This window comes from Schistocerca cancellata, chromosome 6, assembly GCF_023864275.1.
Source record: "Schistocerca cancellata isolate TAMUIC-IGC-003103 chromosome 6, iqSchCanc2.1, whole genome shotgun sequence".
Classification (NCBI taxonomy): domain Eukaryota; kingdom Metazoa; phylum Arthropoda; class Insecta; order Orthoptera; family Acrididae; genus Schistocerca; species Schistocerca cancellata.
The window spans coordinates 293112719-293139646 of record NC_064631.1 but is presented as its reverse complement, the minus strand read 5'-3'; the positions used below and the strand labels follow the sequence as shown (position 1 = coordinate 293139646).

General features: G+C 41.5%; 1 protein-coding gene across 5 annotated transcripts in view; it reads left to right on the top strand.

Moving 5' to 3' along the window:
* Positions 1–26928, top strand: part of LOC126088553 (uncharacterized) — a 525775-nt gene that overhangs the window by 87874 nt on the left and 410973 nt on the right. For all 5 annotated transcript variants that reach the window (XM_049906736.1, XM_049906735.1, XM_049906738.1 and 2 more), the window contains exon 2: positions 3274–3341. The gene's annotated coding sequence lies outside the window, so the exon portion shown is untranslated. The remainder of the gene's footprint in view (positions 1–3273; positions 3342–26928) is intronic.

Here is a 26928-nt window from a genome sequence, read left to right as displayed (position 1 = left end):
TATAAGTGATATTGAGTTTGCTGAATATTATTTGACTAAGAATTTAGCCTCAGTCATGAGATCTGTTGGTAGAAAGTGTTCTCAATACATCCGGAATACGCAGATTTTATCAGCAGGCTTAAGACTGATGCTTAGCTGCTCGGTTTTGCTAGATGGTTGTAATGTTGTCTTTATTCAGCAAGGTTCTATCCGCAGAGTCCTTATTCTTAATTGCGAACCATTCGACAGATAGATTTTAACCTTCTTTCAGAATGTAGCCTCCAACTTATTTTTTATTTAATAAGGACTATTATGAACAAATTGGCGAGGTTGCCTTGGGAATTACCTAGCAGGCCTTGCGGCAAAGTTTTTTTTTTATGAGAGATTCGGAGGAGGAGACATTGGGCCGTCATCTCTTGGGGGTATCTGGATGACACTTTTTGTAGTGTACCCTCATGACGAGGAGAAACTTCAGCAATTCTTGGACCATCCGACCTCCATTCATAAGAGCATCCAATTTGCCACAGAGCTGAAAAAAGTGTCTCCCTTTCATGGGTGTCTTGGTTCACTACAAAACCGACGGCACTCCATGATGCGGTGTCTTTAGGTGCGAGCGGACAGCGACCATCATATTAAGCAGACCAGTGGTGTCCTCTGTACACTTCCACACTGTGCACATACGAATGCTGATAAGGACACTCTACAGATATTACTAAATACTTAAAGTATTTAAAGGTAATGACTATCGACCATGGAAGATCCGAAAGTTTTTGCAGTTCATTCAAAGGGAAGGCGAGTGTCCCATCTCAAGAAGCTGTAGAGGAGAGGTTCAAGTTAATGGCATTCCTATCGTTTGTAAGGAATCTGTCTCCTATCCTCTCTACACATAAAGTCCGGGTTATTTTTCTGCCAACACTGTAGATAGCCATGTTCGTCGGCTCTGTGAAGATTGACGTGATTATATGGAAGGCAGTCCCTGTCAGCGTCGACTGTCATATTTCGGACGTATTTTACCTGCTGTTTAAGAACTTCCAGTGAAACATCGACGCCGTACCCGCCTGCTACAACCTGATAAATCTCGCCTTGGCCGACACTGTATTCAGTCACACCACATTACGGACAACGGGAAATTCATTTTTTTTTTTTTCTGGGAAGCCACTGAAATGCGTTTAACTAGTGATTAATTAAATCATGATTATGGTTTCAGACGTGTCGAAATGTGGAATCGGGCGCTGGTAATAGCTCTGAGACATCGGTGCTGTTTCCCTGTTGACTATAATTTGAGACAACGTCCTTTATTTGTGCGTTCTGATACGCCTTTTATACAGCAGTGTAAGGTACAGTATATAATCCAACTGAACAGAACATGACTTCATACAGCGCATCGGTCCACAATGTGCATCCACCCATAAAACTTTAATACGTTTCTTGTTCCATAACTAATATTAATAGAAATTTAAATTAAATTTGTGTCTAAGAAGTTGGTTTATGTGAATCAGATGCATAGTAGCTCTATAATTATTCTATTTCAAAAATTATACTCACAACGGGTTGCTGCAACTCCCTAGAAAGTAACAAAATAAACTGTTCCTAACTGGTACCTAACCGAATAAATATACCTTTTACTTGTTATTAGATATAAGATGGATGGGAGCACGGCTCCCTCATACCGAAAATTGCTAAACTGTTTGCAGTCGAAATATTAGGTGAAGGGCGAAGTTTGGTGACGACTGAATTCCCAAAATTTTGTGGATTAAGTTATGCAACGTGTAAACGTGACGATTCACCTTCTTTCACAAGGAAGGGACGTAGCGTCACTTTCTGAACACTCTAGTGGGGACACGATACATGGCCTCAGTGTCACACGGTCCCTAGTATCTGTTGTTACCTGTGCCTCAAATGCGCATTTCATCCATATCGTGTTTACACTCCGTCTGATGTCACCATGGATAGTTTGGTGCTGATGCATGGCTAAGCAAAGAGCTTTATCTGCTACTGCAGACGCAGCGCCTTCTTCCATAGATGCTGCTGTTACTGCTGCCTCCAACGGCTGTCACTGCAGCAGTAATCAAAGTCTTCCACTAACACCGCTTTCGCCGTTTAGGAGATGTCGTGAGCGTGCAGAATATTACACTGTAAAGACATGAACAGGAATGGTAGCCAAAACTGTACGTATCAAGATTCCGTGTAATTTTTACCAGTTTGATTGTGTGAACGTGAGAAATCTTAATCCGCACTAAAATTATTCAGCAAGAACATTGTTGCGATGTGCATTGTATTTTACCAGAACAGCATAGAAAGGGAGAAAGATGACAGTGTTGGAAACAGTAGTTACCAGAAAGCTCGTGGATAAAATAAGTCTTCTTTCATCTAGATTTTTCTGTTTCTTTGTATTCCTCGTCTTTTTGTTCGTCTTCTTTTTATCTTTTTCTTCGTCCTCATGTCCGTCTTGTCTTTTTTCCCTATTTTTTTTTCTTTTTCCTTCTTCCGTTTTGCATCACCTCAGTCTTTCCCTGCTTGTGAATTGGGCCATTCGACAAATTCCAGCTTTTGTGGGGGGTGTTCTCAGTAGCTGTCGTGCGACAGTCTGGTAATCATGCGCCAGCTTTGGTTTTCTACAATCTTCCATGCGTTGTATATGTTTTCTCCGCTTATTCGTTATTCCTTAATACTATCCTGGCATGTATGACCTTCAGTCATTTTTCTGGTTACTTGTAACTGGAACGGAATGAATTTTCAGCGAGTTATATTGCTGTAAGAAATCCCTACTTTCACACTGCCCTTTGTAAAATTGGCAGTTCAGGCAGCGAGAATTCCATTAGCTTGTTACATTTCATTAAGTTGAGTGGCAGTGAAACAAACTCGTTTTTAGTCTTTTCAGGAACTGTCACAGAATATCGACTGTTAGGTTATTTACTCGAGTATTGACTCCGTAGCAGGATCTAATACAGGCACCGTTTCTGAAATTACTTTCATGATCCGAAATGCAATGCTTTCTTACTATCAAGTAACGTATCGCTACTTCTAGGTGTTTATCATTATTTGAAGATAAGTAAAAACCTCGTTATACGAATCGTACTAACCTACTCGGTAAGCAAGAACGTGGCTTAGCCACAGCTCTTACTTGAAAGTGTGGGAAATCATTTTTGAGTGAATTAAACTAATTGTAATGACAATTCTGATCAGTTTGTGCCACGTTTGTTAGTGTATCCATCATTCCGTGGGAAATTAGAATATTAGGACTAAGAGACCTCTCTTAGTAACAATCTCTTGTAACCACTTATTTTGTTGCAGGAATCGCAGCAGCGCCAGATACAGCATGCGGTGAAGAGGGCTTTACGCTGATCCTCTAAATCTTTACGGTAAGAGGAATGAAAAATAATGAAAAAAATAGTTGAAGAGCTTGTGTTGACCAAATGTCTTTCCTTCTTTCACTTGGTACTTCCATATAAATCAAGGTTTCTGCTGTCTTATCTTGTAAGGCTTTTCTGGACAAATATCAGTTTTAATCGTTTCACTTCTTTGGCGTTTCTCATCTTCATATGCTCATTCCGGCTAGGTTCGTACCTCGCATCTGTTGCATAATGTTTCAACCATGCCTTTCATTACAGAACTTTCTGATAGATTCTAAGTGTTATCACTAACGATTTGTTTTCTCCAACCTAATGGTCTTAATTGGTCGGACATATCTCGTCCCGTACCACCAGGAGGCCTTTAGTCGTCTACGGAAACACAATTGGTAACTCGCGCTCCTTTGTGCAGAAAACATCGAAAAGTTTAATTATCGAGTCCTATTAAAACTGTGAAAGTCTTATCGCGAAGGAATTTAGGACGGATAACGGAAGAATTTCGCAGACAAACCTGTAAAGCGAGTCCCCTCTCTGGTTCCACACCAGTTAATTTCGCAACCAATCACTGAGAAAGCTACTTGCTTTCTTCTGCGATGCAGAGTTAAAATATCGCATGTGCTGCTCAGTTCATCCGTCGTGTGAACTAGTGCTATCCGTGTAATATTTTTCCAATTTAGAATATTATTTCGTCTCTACTACAGCTTGACCAGGGTGTAGTATCAAAACTCACCGACTCGAGATGCTGTGGGCCATAAATGGCTGTCTGATAACACCTAAGATACGATAGATATGGAATGCCCTTTATGTTTTTATTTAGGACTTCTTGGAACACAATACTGGGTATGTACGTTATTGATTAATATTTTAACATAATATCCTCCGAAATAGCCTCAGCGTCGCTTTTTATGTAAGAGTAATGTCGAAAGAAATCGTTATCACTCGTACGTCGTGTTAACTTCAAAGACGAACTACTTCCCCGTAAAGAGGAAGACGCATGAACGGCCAGAGAACAATATATATACATCAAAAAATGTTTTGCATCACCCCAGTTCCCAGAAAGACTTTGACTGTTCAGAGATGCCACTAAAGCCGCCCAAAGATGTAAACAACCATGCGTGAGCAGCGCCTATTAGACGGAGGCGTTCCGACAGCCATCAGTTCCAGTCATTCCACCAGGAAGGAGGTACACGGCCCGTGTTGTCTGTAGTTCAACTATGCCTAGACGGTCAGTACCGCAGTTCGATGGTGTCCGCATTGTTACTTTGTGCCAGGAAGGGCTGTCACCGAGGGAAGTGTCCAGGCGTCTCTGAGTGAACCAAAGCGATGTTGTTCGGACATGGAGATACAGAGAGACAGGAACTGTCGATGACATGCGTCGCTCAGGCCGCGCAAGGGGTACTATTGCAATGGATGATCGTTACCTACGGATTATGGCTCGGAGGAACCCTGACAGCAACGCCACCGTGTTGAATAATGCTTTTCGTGCAGCCACAGGACGTCGTGTTACGACTCAAACTGCACGCAATAGGATGCATGATGTGCAACTGATGTGCAATTTCACTCCCGACGTCCATGGCGAGGTCCATCTTTGCAACCATGGCACCATTCAGCTCGGTACAGATAGGCCCAAAAACATGCCGAGTGGACCACTCAGGATTGGCATCACGTTCTCTTCACCGATGAGTGTCGTATATGTCTTCAACCAGAGAATCGTCGGAGACGTGTTTGGAGGCAACCCGGTCAGGCTGAACGCCTTAGACACACTGTCCAGCGAGTGCAGCAAGGTGGAGGTTCCCTGCTGTTTTGGGGTGGCGTTCTGTGGGGCCGACGTACGCCGCTGGTGGTCATGGAAGGCGCCGCAACGGCTGTAAGATACGTGAATGCCATCCTCCGACCGATAGTGCAACCATATCGGCAGCATATTGACGAGGCATTCGTCTTCATGGATGACAATTCGCGCCCCCATCGTGCACGTCTTGTGAATGACTTCCTTCAGGATAACGATATCGCTCGATTAAATTGGTCAACATGTTCTCCAGACATGAAGCCTATCGAACATGCCTGGGATGGATTGAAAAGGGCTGTTTATGGACGACGTGACCCACCAACCACTGAGGGATCTACGCTGAAACGCCGTTGAGGAGTGGGACAATCCGGACCAACAGTGCCTTGATGAACTTGTGGATAGTATGCCACGACAAATACAGGCCTGCATCAATGCAAGAGGACGTGCTACTGAGTATTAGAAGTACCAGTATGTACAGAAATCTGGACCACCACCTCTGAAGGTCTCGCTGTATGGTGGTACAACATGCAATGTGTGGTTTTCATGAACAATAAAAAGGGTGGAAATGATGTTTACGTTCATCTTTATTCCAATTTTCTGTACAGGTTCCAGAACTCTCGGAACCGAGGTAATGCGAAACTTTTGATGTGTGTATATCTTCGTGGTCATACACATATCAGATTTCCTTCGCTGGTTGCGGAAAAATGATACTGCAAACGCCTTATTTTGAGAATCACAGGAAATTAATTGGTGGACGTGGTTGTGCAATGATTGGAAGTGCAAGCCACTTGATTCGGTTGTGGTGCCATCTACAACCAGGCAAGATGAATTTAATTCCCTCCTAGACCTTGACATAGCTCTTCATATCGCGATAGCAATTTTCAGTTAAAGTGTTTTAAGTAAATGATGTACTTTCTTTTAAGAGACAAGTTTTTCTTCTTCGTGACGAATCGCTCAGATAGTTTCGTAAAATAAAATCAGGTATGTTTGTAACGATCTAATTATTTGCAACTCGCTAGCGATGAAACCAACGGTCGTGAGGTGAACAAAGTGCCCAGCTCTACCCTAGGTACAATCACATCGGATAGTTATCTGCGGCGATTGCTGTCTATTGGTTCCTGAAGATGGCGACAGCATTTACAGTAGTTGGAGGGACAAAATGATAGATCTGACTTCTAACATTACCCAACATGGGGGTGCTATGTTAATGCTGAGAACAGCTAAGAGAAAGAGGGAACTACAGCCATTTTATCTTAGAACTGATTTATTGGAATCTTTTGTCAAGCGGAAGCTTGTGGTATGAAATTTAGGAACTGAAGGGGAAAAGTTCTAGACAAGACCAAAAGACTAATGTAGAAAAGGATATTTGGCATCGAAAGTACTGTTCAAAGACACTGTGTAGCCGCCCGCTAGTTGTTAGAAGTTTTGTCAACAAAGGTTAAGCCAACAGTAAGTCTGTTTACAGTTTACTTTTAGAAATTCTCTGTAATAGACTGTGTTCTGTAGGTCTTGGCCGGAGTCCAAACTTTTTCATTATCGTTGGAACCGCGCACACTAACAATTTTTCATTTATTGCATGCATAGTGGCAGATTTTGTTACTATAAGGGTTTAAAAATTGAGCTTACCACTGAGTGGCTTGTCTCTGCCTGGTAATGAGCGTCACAATAATTTTTGTATAGTCTGCTTTCATACTGGTCTCTGTAACTGTCGGCAAATGGTCGCTTACGAAAGTTGCCTATTTTTTCTGAGTGAAACCCTTGTCTGAGAATCGGTTCCCTCTTGTGAATTTGTGCTATTTAAAAAAAAGGCTAGACCGGTTTTACGAATTTGCAATGAACTAGTTACATCCTGCGTAGCATTTCCATAGTCTCTCTCTCTCTCACTCACTCTCTCACACACACACAGTTTTTATGACTGGTGCAGGATTTTGGTGCAGGATTTTACATTTTTCGTTTTTCACTTTATATAAAGTGCTCAGGCACACGTTCGGTATTAAAGCATTTCATCTCAACCAATTACATGTTGAAAAAAATGCTTGTTACAGCGAATAGCAGGTAAGCCCAGTGCTAAACATACTTTATTGTTCAACCTTGGAGGCAGTCGTAACTTTTCGCAACGCCATTGCCATTGCCGGTCACACTGCGTTCTGCGGATGTCACTGCTTACCTGTCACCGTTCTGGCAGGTGGCTTAGCGACGTGCCTGGCATTTGCTCTCACCAAATTAGCATCTGATAAGCGCCGAAATGCCAGGCGTCCCACCCACATACCATACTACATACCATACTTCCTAGGGCATAGATCACTGTGCATTTCACTAATCATCATTTACAAAGGGTAATATAGATGCAAGTTCTTTGCGCCCGAAGAGCATTAGAGAAATAACGTAGAGTACACTTACACAAACACTTCAAAGTATTCAGTCTGGAACCGCGTGACTGCTACGGTCGCAGGTTCGAATCCTGCCTCGGGCATGGATGTGTGTGATGTCCTTAGGTTAGTGATGTTTAAGTAGTTCTAAGTTCTAGGGGACTGATGACCTCAGATGTGAAGTCTCATAGTGCTCAGGGCCATTTGAACCATTTGAACACGCTGCTTTCGATGCACGATCTGAAGAAGCAACTCTCTCTCTCTCTCTCTCTCTCTCTCTCTCTCTCTCTCTCTCTCTCTCCCAAAGACGAAAGATCTGTTTTTAAACTTACTGTCGTTTCACGGATATACACTTTCCCCAACATTCTGCGCATTGCCTCCTTGAAAGTTGATGTACTAATATGTAACTTGCGTCACTGATGGGAAGTGTCACTGTAAACACCGTCTAATTTAGCTTTCATCACGTCACGCGTATTTCCACCCAAAAGCAAAATAGTCTCTGAATGGTGCTGCACTTCTTTCATCTTGTTGAAGACAACACAACTAAGTGGAATGGCTGTCAAATCTAAACCGTCCCACGAATCAGCTTAAATTTTGCATAGACATCGTCTGACCCCAACCCGGCAGTCTATGGTTGCTCACACTTACATTGAGCACATAGTCATCTTCAAGCTAGGGTGCTTAGTAAACCGCCCTGACAGCAACTACTTCAAAATGCCGTTTATTACAAGCCTTTGTGAAAAAGAAAGTGACTAACGATGACGAGGACAGTTCGACGAACGTAAGTAATCACACAACGTTGACAAATTTTTTCGCGCTATGAAATCACGGTGAAAGACTGTGATTTTGTTACTCGCCAACGGTTTTCACAAAAGTGTCAGGTAGTTACAGATGACAATCTGACCGTTTAATTAATGCCTTCCAAAGAATAGCCTACAAAAGAGTATTGTAAGGATTACCGTAGATGAAAAATGTGTCTATGCATAACTTTTCACTCGAGAATTTCTTCTTAACCTGTATACGTACTGTACTTTCAGGCCTAATTCTAAAGACTAGGAGTGTAATTTGATTTTTTGTCTTTTTCTAAATATCTTAGCAAATTAGTTGGTTGCAAGGAACGGATTAAATAATCGTATAATGTAGCATTTCGTTGTAGTTGATAATGAGTTGTTGCTCGATTTTTCTCTTTTGGGCGACGCATATTCGTAAATTTCCTAGTGAGGCTTCTTCAGACCAGTCAGATTAATTTACTCTGACATTCTGATAACTTCATTATTTCCACCCCTCTGCCCGCACATCCTCTTTTGTGGTACCTGTCGATCAGAAAGCAAAGCAAATCCTAGTTGGTGTTAATTCGTCATTACAGAGTTTTCTTGGACTCCAAATGATGTATAAAGATCATATGGAATGATAAAGTTTGTTCTTAAAATTTCTTATTTATGGTAAAAAAGGGGAAAATGTTTATTGTAATTATAGGTAGTTAAATGGGGAAGTTGTCAAACAAAATACCCTCGACGTGGGTAGTACATCGTATGGTTTTTTTTCCCCACCTGTTGGTAAATTTACCCATACAGCTTTCGCTTCTAGATCGTGTCGCGTTTTCACGTACCTACGGCTTCGATGCGAGAATCACAATGAGAGCGTTCAGTGTACTACCGCTGACGTGTTACCAAAGAACGCCAATAAAAACAGGCAGCTCAGTGCTAAGCTTTACAGTCTTGTTAAGTTGTTTTTCGCTTTTAACGACCAGTCCGTAAACCTCTGAAAGCTTAAAAGGCTTAAATTTGAAGCCGTAAGTTCCTTTATACCCGTAAATGACAGCAATGGAAGCAATTCATAGTCTAGTGGTATACTACACTATTCGTCGAATCCCTCACGATATTTGGGCACCTTTCTACCAACGAAGAGTGTTTCCTTGTACCCTGAACAGGACCGTTCTTTCTGTACCATGGGAATCCATTATCCCGAGATCGTGGGAATCCTTCAGTCAAAAATTATGGTATGTATTTTGTTCTAAGAGACAAAGAACATGAAAGGGAGGCAGTAAAAAAAGAAAGAGCTATATCTAGGCATCTGTGTTACTTGATCTGTGCATCCAACAAGAAGTAAAGAAAATTAAGGAGAAATTTGGAAATGGAACTGAAGTTCAGGGGAAGAAATAGACTTTGTTTTCGATGATGTTATGATACTGTCACAACATAGGAACTGGAAGATCAGTTGAACGGACTGCATGGTGTGCTGAAATGGAATTACGGAATAAATATAAAAATAAAAGTAAACCGAGTGTAACAGAGGGTAGCCGAATTAAATCAAGGGTGTGCTGAGGGGATTAGATTAGAAAATAAGGTAATAAAAGTAATGGATGTGTTCTGGCAAATGCGTGTTAGATAATCACTGCAGTGTTTACTGTACAATCTTTACTCAGCATGCCATATACCTCTAATTTCTGTTTCCCCTCTTTTCGAACCTGCAAGCTCTAGAGCAGTGGTTCCCAAACTGGGGTGGGCGCGCTCCCCTGCGGTGGGGGGGGGGGGGGGGGGGGGGGGGGGGGGGCGTGATGATGTTGCAAGGGGGGCGCGGGTGGAGTTAGCTGTATAAACCTAATATTTCTTTTTAATAACGATATTTTAATAAAAATGAATGTGCAGGTATTAATGATAGATTATGGTGCTAAATGCAATCGTTTGGCGTCACACTTCTCGCAATCCTTTCTCAATAACCTATCCTAGAACATACAGCTTTTGAAGATGACGTTTAGAATGTCACACACAGAAACTCTCAAAATTACGAAGGCGATATGCGTTAATTCTAATATATCAGATTTGTAAACAACTTACTTCTGACAACTGGAAAACAGAAAAGTCAGGTATTAACTATTCCGTACATTTGTACACATGAACTGAACGCAATCATGTTATAACTTTTAGCCGTAGTAGGCTATGTTCATCAGAGTAATAATCACTTATAGTGCGCAACTGCAAAAATGCCGTTTTATTACCCTGTCAACCCGCGGATCCCCATGTGATGCGATTACAGTGACTTCAATAGACTGTATACGCTTCAAATGAACTGGCGGTTTCGTAATTTGGACGCCAGAAACATGTGCACGACGTGAATGCGAAACTAGTGCAAGTGTTCGTTCTGAGCAGAGTACTTTCCGCCGTTCTGGAAACATTGTCATGAGTGCTAACAATGAAACATAACCCAGCTAGGGAGACAATGAAGTCCATTAGTGAGGCTATAATTTTTTTTTTTTTTCGAACGGTCAGTACTACAGCTCTTTCATTGGGATTACTTGTCTGACAAAAGTTATTTTTCTTCTGCCTTTTTGAAATACGGCATAATTTCGTTTGAAATTAGTGTACGTTCTTCGCGGCGACAATGGCTTCCTTTGGTATGGGTACAGAGATAACTGTTTGGCACTGAGCACAATTTCCAGTGATGTATGAGGTGTATCCACGACCTTACTTAATTACTGTGAAATTTGACAACCAATTCATTGATGTTATCTCAAAACTTATAAAGTTTCGTTTATAAGTGACGAAAGATAGGGGCAAGAAAACGATTTTCGCATAAAACCCCAGGCTGCACTGCTCAGAACAGCACCGCAGAACAGGTAGCAAATTCTTAGGGTGCCTGTAGGCTGTTTCCCCGTTCTTCGCCCCCACTCCTCACAGGCAGTCATCTGAGGTGCCGACAGACGACAGTAGCTTTCCTTTATTTCAGTTGGTTGGTTGCAGTTGTTGACACATCTGATGTATTGGATTTTGCTGAAATCGCATTGAATCTTTCACAGTTGTGCCTCAGTAAAATCAGTGTTAGTGCGAAATTATACTGTTAACTTCTTGTTTTCTTTTTACTTCACCATGAATGTTGTGAAAATACGTAAATATAATGATGATTATATCAAATACGGTTTTGCTTCTATACAAAAAAAAACGGTGTTGAGCAATGATTCCATGAGATCTTCTCGTCTGGAACGCCATTTGTGGGCAAAGCATGGTGCATTGAAAGAGAAGCGGAAGGAATTTTTTGCTGCAAAATGTGATAATTTGAAACGGATGAAGTTGGACACTGCTGGGTCCTTCACTCAGACATCAGAAAAGGTACTGGAAGCCTTGTATGAGTTATCGCTACTTATTTCAAGGACCAAGAAAAGTCATATTATCGGAGAGACACTAGTCAAATCCTGTTTGTTGAAAGCTGCTGATCTTGTTCTTGGGTCAGAAAGTAAACAAAAACTTTCACAAATACCGCTTTCTGACAATACTGTGAAACATCGGACTGATGATATGGCCGAAGACATACAAAATGAATTACTTACGGCTGTCAAACAATCGCAGTTTTTCGCAATACAGTTAGACGAGAGTACCGATGTTGCGAATTGTTGCCAACTGCTAGCTTTCGTTCGCTATTAGAAAATGAAGCAATTAAAGAAGAGTTGCTGTTTTCTACAGAGTTAAAGACAACTTCAAAAGCAATTCATATAATGGCAGCCGTCTCTGAATTCTTTTGTAAAAATGAGTTATCATGGCAGAAACTGATAGGCGTATGCACAGACTGTGCCCCATCAATGCTTGGATGTCGCTCAGGAATCGTGCAGATGGTCAGAGAAAAAAACTTTAGTGTTACTGCTATCCACTGTGTAATACACTGTCAAGCATTGGCAGCTAAGACACTTCCAAAGGAACTCAATGATGTCTTGAAATTGTGCATCAAAATCTTGAATCATATTAAAAAGAATGCGTTAAATTCCAGGTTATTTACGGCTCTTTGTGAAGACTTGGAAGCAGAGTATAAAACACTTTTATTTCATACAGAAGTACGCTGGCTGTCAAAAGGAAATATGCTAGGAAGATTATTTGAACTTCGAGACGAAGTGATGCAGTTTTTGGAAAATAACAAACAAACTGAATTTTATGTGGAATTGAGAAAGCCCGGTGTTCATGTTGCATTGGCTAATCTGTCATATTTTCGAATCTTACACACATTGAGTTTGAAATTACAAGGTGGAGAGTCAAACATAATTTTTCATCGGGATGCCATCAAAGCGTTTACTGATAAGTTGCAACTATGGAAACGTAATGGCCGGCCGAAGTGGCCGTGCGGTTAAAGGCGCTGCAGTCTGGAACCGCAAGACCGCTACGGTCGCAGGTTCGAATCCTGCCTCGGGCATGGATGTTTGTGATGTCCTTAGGTTAGTTAGGTTTAACTAGTTCTAAGTTCTAGGGGACTAATGACCTCAGCAGTTGAGTCCCATAGTGCTCAGAGCCATTTTATGGAAACGTAAAATTTTAGCCTACAGTTATCCTGCTTTCCCAGATTGTTTGGAATCCTGGAAGAAGCCCGATTTCACAACGATTTTAAGGATACTGATACTAAGAGTAAAATATTGAACCATTTGCAGCACCTCATTGATGAATTCGAACGATACTTCCCTAACAGTTGTGATGATAAAATTTATTATAGGTTAGCGACGGATCCATTTCACGTTGACGTGGATGTGTTGCCAGACAGACTACAAGAGGAAGTCTTAGAAATTAAAAATGATTCTGCAGCAAAGTATGACTTTGAGAAGATGGATAAGCCTTTATTTTGGGTGAAATATCTCACGGTGTATCCCAGCACAGCAGAACAAGCACTGAAACTGTATTTACCATTTTCAAGCACTTATTTGTGTGAAAGAGCATTTTCAGCGGTAGTGGCGATAAAAAATAAGCTTGAAGCAAACTCAGTATTGCCATTTATTTACGTGGGCAGTTTCGACTGTTCAGCCAAGAATTCAAAATCTTGTAAAAAATATGCAAGCTCATTCTTCACATTGATTTATTTGTTTCTTGCCATATGTGTGTGGAAATAATAGTTTTATAATACATACGTCACATTATAAGAGAACTTGTTATTTTCTCCTAACTGTCCTTTCATGTAGGTAATACTGTAAAATTATAGAAAACTATTTCGAAGAAACAATATAAAATAAACATAGTGAATGTAATTTAAATATAAATACAGCGTGGGACCCTTATGGATTCTGATGTTACGTGTGGTATGTTATTCCAACTAATAATAGTATTTCTTCTATATGAAGACACAGCGAAAGTTTATCCTAGATATGGCAATCGAAGAGTAGTCCTAAAATCGTATACTGGTGAAGAAATGGTGTGCAGCAAGGGAATGTAATCAAGGTTTTATTCATAGTTTTTAGAGTTCTGTGTAGTCTGCAAAATTATTTCGTAAAACTTCTTTTTTATTTTTTGTCTGGTTCTGGGAACTGGGCCTTTGTCGCCGTTCGGTAACTGTCGTCGTTGACATAAATGCCAACCTATGCGCAATGACAATTGGGAGCGCTATAGGCATATAAATTAGTAATGTTCGTTAACACCGTGACTGAGTGATTATTTTTGATAATGAGTGAAAGTTATAAGCTACACTCAACTTAAAATAATGACCCGCGTCCACTAATCTGCAAAGGCCGCAATTATTTTTCCTTGTTTACCAAGGACTTTCTTTACTTTAGGAGTGGCTTATAATCACTAGACTAAACTGATGACATAACTGCGACTTGATACATTAACAGCCCACCATGTTACATGACGTCACCATCACAAATTTTTTACTAGTTTCTTGATAATTAATAAAAATCTCTTTTTTTACGGGGGGGGGGGGGGCGGCACGGAAGTTTTCTTTTCGGCAGAAGGGGGGCGTGACAAACAAAAGTTTGGGAACCTCTGCTCTAGCGCATCCCTTTATAACTAAAACGAAAAGGAGAAGCGTCTATTGTGCAGTCTACTGAAATGACGAAATATCCACAATTCGCTTTCTTGTCTTGTTCTTCGGGAATTTTTGTATTTTACAACATCTTTTATGGAACTTCGTGGATTTTTTTCGTGGCGTCAGTATCTCCAACTACCAAAGTACATACTGTATATTTTAGTTCTAACACTTGTTCGATCATATTGTCTGCTGTAATTGAACAAGTTCTTTACACAAGAGGACCACACCCTTTGTTTTGCTTTTATATCTTGGTAATCCGTAGACATGTCAAAGTATAACCTGTCCTTTGCAAGTCAGTTTCAGAACCTGGTAACATTAACACCAAGGGAAATGATGCAGTGATGAGACAACGCACTCTTCTTGGGGGGGCGGACGACAGTGAGATCGCCGTGGAGCCATCTAGCTCTAGCCTTTCCTTGGTTTCCCTAAATAGCTTAACGATGAACGGCAGGGTAACAGTCGAAAAAACTCGAAATTTTTAGATATGTATATTCAGTGAAGAATTATTCCCCAAAATATTATGCGCGAACTTCAAAAAGTAATCATTCTGTAAGCTTTTGAAGCCGAGGATGTACTATGCTGAGAATATGTGTAATGCTGTTTCACAGAAGTTGATCGGATGATGATCGTCAACATCACTCCTGTCCTTCTGGCGAGCATTCGTTGTGCACTTGGCAGCGCGCTAAAGCAAACGGTGAATTGAAAGTTGACAACACAAAACCCAATGCCACAAGTAGTTATCGATGCCATCGCCCCTATTTATACCAATCTGAGTAAACCTGATTTACTGGAACAAAAGTTTCAATACTCTCATTTGGAGATGCGCTCCAAAAATAACTTCCAGCCGAACGACATTATCAGCTTTGCTTCAAAATTGGCCGTATGGCTATTAAATGTAGGCCATACTGCATTAATGCTCGTGGCAAGTGCCCTTCAAATCAAATTGTCGGTGAAATGCGCTGTATCTGTGAAAATAGATATAGACGCCACGGGCGATGCGCTCAGCGACGAAAAGGGCTTTGGGGACGAAAATGAAGGCTTATCAGATCAAAGTAGTAGAAAGCGGCCATCCACTAGCCGGAGCATTAATCTTTATGGATCAGGCATCGATGGTATCCCATAAGTTTCAAGCTTTGTCCCTTTTTTATATAATCAATACTCTTAAAACTTTAAAGGCGTCTTTCTCAAAACCATGTTTTTCGGCATGGTTGTCGTCGCCCACGCTACACTTTTCATACGATTTTAACAATTTTTGGTCTCCCTTGAAGCAAATTGAGTTCTCATCAGTTCGTCGTAGACGATTTTTTTATGTTCATATTTAGTATTTTCTCGGCCGAAAAGAGGTATCCAAAAACGGACGTTTTTTCAGGTATTTATAATTTCGCCATTTTTTATGCAAATCCATACGATGAACTAAAATTGCGTCTGTAAGGATCAGGGTGATATGTTAATTTCATGTTTCAGATAACCACAACCGGAGTTAGAGCGACAACCCTCGATCTACCTCCTTTCAGACTATCCCGCGAAAATCCCAATCACACAATGAAGATATTAATATTTTTCAGTAGAAAATACCATTAAAAACTTCGGTGTATGCTTTATTTGTCTACTACGTTCCAGTACGGACCAAAAAAATCCTAAATTTGAGCAATATTTTCGTCCATCATCCTGTCGTTCCCCCCGTAATGGAAATCTGCATCTGCGTACATATGATACGTAGCGGGTAGTTCCTTGTATATCTGCCAGCCATTCCGTTTCCTGTTCGACTCGCAAAACGAGCGACGGAAAGACCGTTGTCTGTATGCTTCCTTATCTGTATTGAACTTTTATCTTTGCATTCCTTGCGCGAGATGCAGTTCGCAAGTTGTAGACCCGTTCTGCAGTTTGTCGCAAATGCCGGTTCTCGTAACGTACCCAATAGTGTTTCGCAAAAGAAAAGTATTACTCCCTCCAGGGAATCTCATTAAGTTCATGCAGCATTTCTTTAACATTTGCGTGTTTAGCGAACCTACGGGTAACAAATCTGGCAGCACGTCTCGGTATTGGTTCGATGCCTTTCTTTAAGCCGGCCTGGTGGTGATCCCAAATAATCGAGCAGTACTCAAGAATGGGTCGCACAAGTATTCTGTATGCTGTGTTCTTAATAGATGAGCTACACATTGCTAGAATTTTGCCAATAAACCAAAGTCGATGATTCACGATCCTTACCAGTATTGCGTTTGGTTTCACTTCGCTTTGCAGCATTACGTCTAGATATTTAATCGGCGTAGCTGTGTCCGGCATCACACCATTAACACTGTATTCGAACAGTACAGGATTGTTTTTCCTACTCATCCTGATTAACAATTCCTCCCGTTTAGAGTTGGCTGCTATACATCAGACCAAAAACAAATTCTTTTCACGCTTTTTTGTATCCTTCTAGAGTCACTAAAAAGAAAATTCTCGTAAACGGTACTGTCAGCAGCAAACAGTCAGATTGCTGCTGACTCTATCCGACATACCGATATGAATGCAGAGAAAAAGGGGCGATCCTACCGCACTTCCATGACGCACTCGTCCTGGATGGCGAATGTTCATCGTGAACAAAGATATTGTTAAAACGTACTGGGGTCTACTAGTAACGAACTTCCAGAGCCGCTATCATGTGTGGGAACTGTTGCGTATGCTAGGAGCTTTGTTAACAAATGACAATGTGGCTCTGTATCAAATAGTTTTCGGAAATCTGAGGATGTGGGAACTGCCTGTCGCACTTAAAAGGACATACACGTCTTCTCTCTCAATCCTTCTCCAGTACGAGCTGGTACTCAGTCCCTAATGACGTAAAACGCAAATATTTTTTAACGGTGATACACAGGAATGATAACTTTTATTCACGAGCTGATAAAGGAAAGACAGATGTTCGCGAATAACAATGCCTGAATAGTGTGCCGTTCACGTATATCGGAAATTTTAACCTTCCCCATTAATTGCGAATTTTGCGCTGTGGTTTGACTGATCGCAATTGTTGATTGAATGAATGGTTAGTTTAAAGTATACCCTTTATGACAAAAAAGAAGCACCACGAAGGAACATTTTTATTTTTATTTTACGCGTCTAGTTCGTTAGGACCAAATTGAGCAGCAAATCTCCAAGGTCATGGTACGTGTCACTACATGAAATTACAACATAAAAGCAGTAACATATAAAATTAAATGTGTGTGAACCCATAGAAACAAGCCATAAGTTAATGTAAACGCAAATAACAGTATGACACAGCAATCAGCTTAATTTTTCAAGGAATTCCTCGACAGAATAGAAAGATTTTAAAGCGCGTGGATTACTGCTAATATTAATGAATTCTTGTGGTAGCGTACTGAAAATGGATGCAGCAGTGTACTGCACTCTCTTGTGCACAAGAGTCAAGGAAGTGCGATCCAAATGCAGATTGGGTTTCTGCCTAGTATTAACTGAGTGAAAGCTGCTAATTCTTGGAAATAAGCTGATATTGCTAACAAGAAACGACAGTAAAGAATATTTATATTGAGAGGGCAGTGTCAAAACACACAGACGAATGAACAGGGGGTGACAAGAGGTTCGCAAACTTAAACCGCTTATTGCCCGAAGCGCCCGTTCTTGAGCCAAAAACAGCCTTTAAAAATGGGAAGAGTGACACTAAAATATAATACAGTACGTCACAAGCCAGTGAACATAAGCAAAGTAGACTACTTTACGGGAACTATCACTTACTTCAGATGACGTTCTAATCATAAAAATGGCAGCGTTAAGTCTTTGAACAAGATCCTAAACGTGGGCTTCTCACGATAGTTTACTGCCTAACTGAACATCTAGAAAGTTGAACTGTTCAGTTTCACCAAACACATGCCCATTCTGTTATATTAAGACGTGAGGTTTTGTTGAATTATGTGAGAAACTATATAAACTGAGTCTTACTGCGATTTAGCGTTAATTTTCCACATGACATGAACTTACGTCTTGAACTGCACTATTTGGAACAGTGCCAACATTGCACATAACATCCTTTACTACGAAGCTAGTATCATCAGCACCACAGAAGTTCATCTGTAATAATGGAGGGGTTATCATTTATATAAATAAGGAACAGCAGTGCCCCCAGCACTGATTCCTCGAGGAACCACCCCCCCCCCCCTCTCCTCATTTAACCGTGCCCCACACAGACCTCACATCATAGCCCTTCTCACTAATGTGGAGAATGACCTTTTGCTGTCTGTCATTAACGTAAGAGCTACTCCACCTATTCCATAATGGTCCAACTCCTGGAGCAATATTTTGTGATCTACACAATCAAATGCCTTGGTTAAATAAAAGATGCCTAGCGTTCGAAACCTCATCCTGTACCTCACGGAGAAAAGTGAATATAGCATTTTCAGTTGTTAATCCACTTCTAAAACCGAATTATACATTTGATAGCGAAGTATGCGAAATAAAATGGTCAATTATCCCTACATACTCTTCAAAAACCTTAGCAAACGCTAATGGCACAGGAATACGTCTAAAATTGTGTACATTATCCCATTCTTCCTTTTTATAAAACGGCTTACTACTGAGTACTTCAATCGTTCAGGAAACTGACCAGTCTTAAAGAAAAATTACAAATATGGCTAATATCCGAAAAGGACGGATATCGGTAGTGCGATGTATATGTACAAACAAATGATCACAATTTCAGAAAAAATACATGATCTATTCAATAGAAAAAACTTGACAAACTGAGCAAGTCAGTAATGTGTTGGTCCACCTCTGCCCCTTATGCCAGCCGTTATTCGACTTTTCACTGATTGATAGTTGTCGGATGTCCTCCTCAGGTATATCGTTCCATATTCTGTCCATTTGGCGAGTTAAATCGTCAATCTCAAACTGCTTCGGAGGCCCTGCCCACAATGCTCCAAACGCTCTCAACTGGGGAGAGATTAAACGACTTTACTGGCAGGGTAAGGTTTGACAAGCACGAAGACAAGTAATAGAAAGCCGGCCGGTGTGTGGCCGTGCGGTTAAAGGCGCTTCAGTCTGGAACCGCGTGACCGCTACGGTCGCAGGTTCGAATCCTGCCTCGGGCATGGATGTGTGTGGTGTCCTTCGGTTAGTTAGGTTTAATTAGTTCTAAGTTCTAGGCGACTGATGACCTCAGAAGTTAAGTCGCATAGTGCTCAGAGCCATTTGAACCATTTGAAGTAATAGAAACTCTCGCCATGTGCGGGCAGGCATTATCTTACTGAAATGTAAGCCCTTGAGGGCTTGCCACGAAGGGCAATAAAACAGGGCGTATAGTGTCGTCGACGTACCGCTGTGCTGTAAGGTTACCTCAGATGACAATCAAAGGGATATTGCTATGAAAACGCACGCCAAACGATCACTCCTGGTTTTCGGGCCGAATAGCGGGCGACAGTCACATTTGTATCCCACAGCTGTCTGGGGCATCTCCAGCCAGTAGTCTCATTGACTGGGGTGGAACTGCCGTCAAATTGAGCCCCGATGAACAAAGAAGACGTACTTGGAGATACCTCAGCCAGCAGAGAGATGAAAAACTCGCTGTCGCCTGTCATACAGCCAAGAATGATGGTTTGGGGTGCCTTTTCTTTTTATGACAGCATCCTTACAGCACAGCGGCATGTTGACGTCGTTCTACGCCCCGTTTTGATGCCCTCCATGGTGAACCATCGTGGGCTTACATTTCAGCATGATAATGCCTGCCCGCACAAGGCGAGAGTTTCTACTGCTTGACTTTACGCTTGGCAAACCCAACCTTGGCCAGCAAGGCTGCCGGATCTCTCCCTAATTGAGAATGTTTCGAGCTTAATGGACAGGGCTGTCCAATCAGTTAGGTATTTTGACGATCTAACATGCCAGTTTCACAGAATTTGGCGCGTCATCCTTCAGCAGGACATGCAATAACTTTGTCAATCAATACCAGACCGAACAACTGCTTACATAAGGGCCAGACGTGGATCAACGAATTACTGTCTTGCTCAGTCTGTGAAGCTCTTTCTCTTGAATAAATTTTGCAATTTTTCTGAAATTGTAATATTTGTCTGTTCATGTACATCATATCTACCGATTTCCATACCATTAGCACAGTTCCTCCCTGGTTCGTCGTCTTTTTTTGTGTGTTAGAGTGTACCTTGCAGATTTTGACAAGTTAATCATACAAACTCAACCATTTTCGTTGCAGTCATTTCTCAAACATAAAGCTAGGCCCCTTTCAAGAGCTTTTCTCATAGTCAAATGCTTCACGCTGACACTTTCATATGCCGTCGGCGGTATTTGCGTTTCGCACGAGGAATATGTTTTTTATTGCTCTGTGTACTTAACTGTAAAACGAATAAAAGAACTCGTACGGCGACAATTTAATGTGCCACAAGTGCATTTTACCACAGTCGTAATGCAGACTTATATGATCTTAGGTAGGGCTCTTGAGTTGTTTCACTCTCTTTGGGCTGAAATTAAGGTGAAGTAAAACACACAACGCTATACGTCACTCTAAGGGAACGAAGAAGTCTCTCATCAAATATGCAAGAGTAAGCATGAAGCTCTTCAAAAAAGAGAAGTTTCTCGAAACGCATCGTTCGTAACACAGTGAAACTAAGGAACTGCTAAAAGAAACTATTTTTTCCAAGAGAAATAGCCACAGTTATTATGTGAAGACTTATGAAAGAGGCTCTCGTACACAGCAAGGCTGGTGACAAAACATTTGCTAATTCAGGAACAGTAATGTCTTCATTCTGAAATTTTCCAGCCATTCCATTGAGTACGATAATGTCCCACCTGTGAGCACTTCGCGCTTTTTCTCACACACTTGCGTGGTCCAGGTGAGAGTAATAAGCTCCATACGGATTAATTTGTTCTTGAACTCCGTCGTCCACTTTCACCACCGACCACCTTAAGAAAGTAGTACTGCCTCATTATTAAAACTTTATGAAGCCAGTGGTAATCTCAGTTCGTCGAAGAATGTTTCATTTCATATATCTTTGCAACGTTACGCCCAGATATTTAAAGATTCTACCTTGAAAAAATATATATTTTTTTCACTGCTTACACTGGAGTTTAATCACCAGTCTTATTATTTTTCTTTTGATTTTTCAGTTTCTGCTACCGGATCTGCAATGTTAGTGACAGCTGGTGGCCCCATGTTCTTCCTGAGACTATAATTTCCGCCCCTCACCTCCACTCCCACCCTCCCAGAATAGAAATCTGTTTCCCATCTTTCCGCTGGAGTAAATCTCATGTTAAAGTGTGAAAACATTTAGAAAATGTCTGCATAAAGTGTATCTGAGGCGTGCCGTGGGGACCAGCCCAGTATTCACATAGTTGGACGTGAGAAACCGCGTAAAAACCTCATTCAGGCTTGCCTGCTCACCATTCCTTGTCGTTAATCGGCGAGACGGATTCGATCCGTGGCGGGCTAGCGATCCTGTGTCCCGGAATCGGCTCTGATATCACACTAGGTTTCTCGGGGCGGGTCTTTCAACACCATCAGTGGCTTCCCTTTATTTTTCTGTCGTATAGCAGATAAAAGGCTCCATGATGCTACATGGTGTCCATAAATAAAATTACAGTTTCGAAACTCTATAAAAGGAGAACCACTGCTCAGAATGATACCGAATTCGAATAGTATATTATTGACACATGGGAAAACGTCATGGGAAAAAACGAAAATTTAACCAGTAGATGGCGCTGTAAACTTCTTAAAGTAATTGGGGACGGCTATAAGTGACAGATGAATCGCAATATGACGGCTCTGGTTTGAATTGTACATTAACCATCCGTATTGTTTAATAAGAATGACTGCTAAAGTTCGGCAGTCAACATTTGTGGCACCTAGTTATGACCAGCCATCACGGCAGGGTCGTATTTCAACGGATGGGAAAATCAGTTTTTAATTGTCCTGCGACCAAAAGTGGCATAACATGCAAAATGACATCTGCTTCTAATTGTCGTGAGACGGGCGCAAGACAAGTTCAATATGCTATCCACCGTTTTCTGCCACAAGTTGAAATCGAGGAACAGCGTGCTTCACAACAGATCGGAGTGTCTCGAGGGTCACGTTCAAAATGCTTTACGCAGTGCGTGCCTTCAATTCGGCCACGTTCGTAATTGGAGCACTGAACACAGCAGCTTTCATATAAACCCATAGCCAGATCACATGATATGGACGGCCAGGCCGTAGGGAAATGACGGCTGATAATTGTAACATTTCCAAGATGCCTCTGCAACAGCTGCTTCAGTGGCTTTGCAGTGTGCATAGGAGTGTCGTCTTGTATAGAAATGATCCTATCAACACATCCACACTGTCGAAGGGGTGGAATGACTTTGAAGCGCATAAGGCTCGCATAGGGTTTACCATTGACGGTACAGGTAACAGGGCCCGCAAGATTCATCACCTCAAAAAAATACGGCCCCGATAAACGGTGACGTCAATCCGCTCTCGTCACCCACCTTTACAGAGTGAAGTGCTACGGGTTGATGTGCTTGCGGATTTTCCTTTGTCCATATTCTTCAGTTCTGCATATTGACATGTCCTTGGAAGTTGAAACGGGCTTAGACTGTCCACAGAATGTTGCATGGCCATTCATTGTCCACTTCCATGCGGGCAAAAATTTCAGAGCGAACATTTGTCTTGCTGGCAGGCCAGCAGGAAGCAATTCCCGAACATGGGTGGTTGTGTGTGGATAGCAGCGCAGGAGATTTCGTAGAATTTTATGCACTGTGGTCGCAGGGGTGTCTCGTCCAACATTCGGGCACTTCTCCATGCCCTTCATAAACATTGCTCCACCCCTCCTTGTGGCGATATTTTCGACAGACGTCGGATGAACTGCTTTCCTACCTACCCACTTCATTTCAAAAGAACCCGTCTTCTCAAATTTTGTAACCATTTTCTCCAGATCCTTAGCAGACATCGAACCAATGTCTCTTTTTTTCATACTCATGAGTGTCGGGAACGTCTGCGCGGCTACCGGCGCAGTCACCATTCTTGTAACGGACTCGAACAGAGGAGCAGCCGTGTGCCGCACATCTGTTGATCAGCATATTCTGACGCTAACAGTGCCATCTATAGCTCAAATTTTCGTTTTTTCTTTTCTTTTTTTTCCGCGACGTTTCCCCCTGCGTCAATAATATGCCGTTCAAATTGACGTCATTCTGAACAGTGTTTCTCTTTCTGCAGTGTTTTGAAACTGGAATTTTAATTCAGGTTCCCGTGTACGTACAGCTTTGGGACTGTGATCACTACATTCATCACTCTCTACTTGGAATCACGATAGCACCTGATATGAAGCCTTCGCATTTCTAGTCGGGTGAATTTGAGGAAATGACGTTTCGCTTAGATAGGTGTCACTCCCATCAGTTCGCCAGAAATTGATAGGAATGACACTCTTTGAGGTACTCTGCGGCATTTAGACGAACTCACTCGGGCGGATAGCCGAGAGTACGTTCCAAAACAGATCGAAATGTCTCACAGAGGAGGGTAACGAGATCACGATAATTCCTTTCTGCCATTCTGCCGCGTCTCCACGACGATCCATCTCATTCCGCTAATTCCTACAAACGAGTGGCACGTACACACTACTTGACCTCCATGACGTAAGTCAGTAGAGGGTCACTTGACCCCTGTTACCAGATCTACAACGACTACGGCGCTGCAAAGCTACCGTGTGCTCTCTTAAGCCCCTTTCACACGAGCCATATTTAATGTTTCATTTGAGTACTCCTGTCAAGTGAGCCCACTGCAGCGCCCCTGTTATTTTATTTATGTACCTAGTCTCGCCTGTCACGAGTAATACTTTTCGTTTCACTCGTCAGCGCCAAAATTGCCCGTGTTGTGAGAGCTGTCTGCTGTGTTGTTTGCGCCTGAACAGTGAAACTAAGAGTATATATAATCCATTCGTCATAAGAATATATCTCATGTAAACATTGCACTATGTATTCTTCCGCGTTTGCTGGAACCTCATTGCAATTCCTTTTCACGTGGAACTGCAGCCAAGCTGTTTAGAGTACTGTCAGGTATGATAATAAGGGTAAATTCTGTGCTGTGCGTTACGCGCACATTGACTTTGCGCTGATATCGCTGTTGTCCCGTATTATCGCTTTTAACCTGAACAGCGTGGGCCGGTCAGCTGGTACAGTTAGCCTGCAGTGACGTGGCCAGCTGCAGTTCTCACGTAAAAAGAAACTAGCAGAGGAGCAATGCAGCTTCGAACGTCATTTAACTTTTAAGCAGAATGAAATAATACACTGCAAATCTCCCACAATGCGCTCCTTAGACGGCTAGACGAAAACCGCAACACATTATCCTTTTTAGCTCACGTACCATTGTAATTAAAAACAAGAATGATGAAAATTCCAGACTTAATCACAGGGTAATTTTTCTGCTTAAGCTGTGTGTAACGAAAAGAGCATTGAAGGATTTCACCGTATAGTTAAATATTGGAGCCACTGAAGGTATTACGTACAGTCAGTCGTCTGGTAATCTCTTAGCTCCTTCCATTATCCGAATCAGAAAAATACATTTCAGTTCTGGAAGTGTCACCTGCTACTTTATAACGAGCCTTTTAACAACAGAATCCACGAGGCCAACCAGGCGCAGCATTTTCTCTTTTTCTTTTATGACGAGCCGTTCTACATCCCGCCAGCGCTCGGCAGTGACGTGTGAAAAAGCTGCGTGCGTTAGTTTCAGTACTTCTGGCACCTTAACAGTCCTGTTACTTCTCGGGCCAAATCCCACAGCTTGGCTCCAGATCAGTTCTGTCGGGTTCATATTGTAATGGTACAGTAGCAAAATGTAATAATGCAGCATTTGTATGATGTGCTCGATGCTGTGAAAATGATTGTTTTTCATGTTTCTACGATACTTATCTATACTTATCTACCTCTGTGTTATAAAACGGTGGACATTGTCAAAATAAAGATGATTTTGTTTTTCATTTTTGTCTTAAAAATTGAATTGTTATGTTTTCTTAATGTAAACAACTTTTATGAACAGTCTTCCATAAACCATCGATAATTAAGAATATGTATTTGAAATGGAAACGGGAATTTCGCGTCCAATACGTAATTAGAAACAAGAAGATGTGTATCATTCATACAAAACGATAGTTTTGTAATTACGAGATGTAGGTATTTCAAATTGAACTAGGAAGAAAATGAAACTCGGGAGATTTGAACCAACGCACGTATAACCGCTTGAGGTTCACATTCTATTGCTCTACCAACCGCACTTCATGTTCAATATCGATTTATTAACTCCAGTATATACAACACTAGGAAAACTTCAAAGCCAATTATCTCCGTAAATTTATGAAAAACATTAAAAATAGCCTATTTCTCTGCACTTTTTAACCTTGTTCCACGCGCGTGTTACACTTCTGAGCAGAAAGCAGCCTCAGCCATTTCCATACTGCGCATTAAGAACACGACAATCAGAGCTCAACGCTGCAGAGGCTGTGACTGTACACGCTTTTTGAAATAAAAGTAACGTAGCTAAGTCCTGATTAAGAAAAACTTTGATGGCTGTTAATACATTTGAATATTTTAAAGTTCCATTAAACGTAACTCAGTAATAAGATACCTAATACATAAGTAGGACCTACTTCCAAGAGCGTAACACCACCAGTGTACGTGTGCTACGCCTTCTGGCCAGTCATCGCGTTTGTGTTTATTTACATTACGTCTGTTCTTATGATGAACGGGTTATAGTAACAAAAAGTAGGAACAAGCTATAATATTAGAGTATATTAACGAGCAAATGTGGATAGCATATGTTCTTGTCGAAGGTGGTATTGTACAATCTACACATTCCTGAGAACTGAAAGAACAGGAAAAGCGTCGTGTAATCCTATATATTTATTTGCTCGAGCACATATTATTTTGCAATCACATCACACAATTTAGAACTCCCAAAATAGCACTTTTTTTGCTTTCTCCTTCGTGTCTTTTTTGCTAAATGTCTAACATAGAAAATTATTTTTATTTTTGTCAAGTAATTCTGACAGTTTCAGTATTGAAATCATTTTCATTACTACACTTTTATCTTTTATGTTTTTATTTATACGTAGTGTAGGCTTTTTCTTTGTCCAGGTATAGTCAATATCTTTGAACTCCGCACTAGGCATAGTCGAGTGACAGTTGATGTTACTGATCCACTCGCTACGTGATTGGCTGCTGGTTCACGCGCAGGCACGTGACGCGCACCCTTAGCGAGCAGTCGATTTTGCTCCTGTTTTTCTTCCGATCGTTCTTTTTCGTTTCGAATCTGTATGTGTCGCCTATAACATGTAACCAGGACTGCTTATCAGTTGGTAAGGCGACAGTGTAAAACGGGAATTAAGGAGGTGGCTGTAGTCCGATTGTAATTACGTCAACTGATGTCTGTCACTTGCAGCTACAGTGATTTCACGTCGCTGCGAGCTACGTCTTGGTTATAGATGACACACAAAAACGGCGGGTCACTTAATAAGAGCTGTTACTTAATGTGCACCTCGGAGCACTGTCTGATGCGGCCGCCATGACGTGCGACGGCAATGCGAGATACTACGTCTGGAGCAATTTTAAATGACCACTGACTACTGCAGCAGACGACGCGTTTTGTAGCCCCAAATTTAAATTAATGTCGTCACCTAACCACTAATTCTGATACGCAATTTATCCGAGGACACTACGA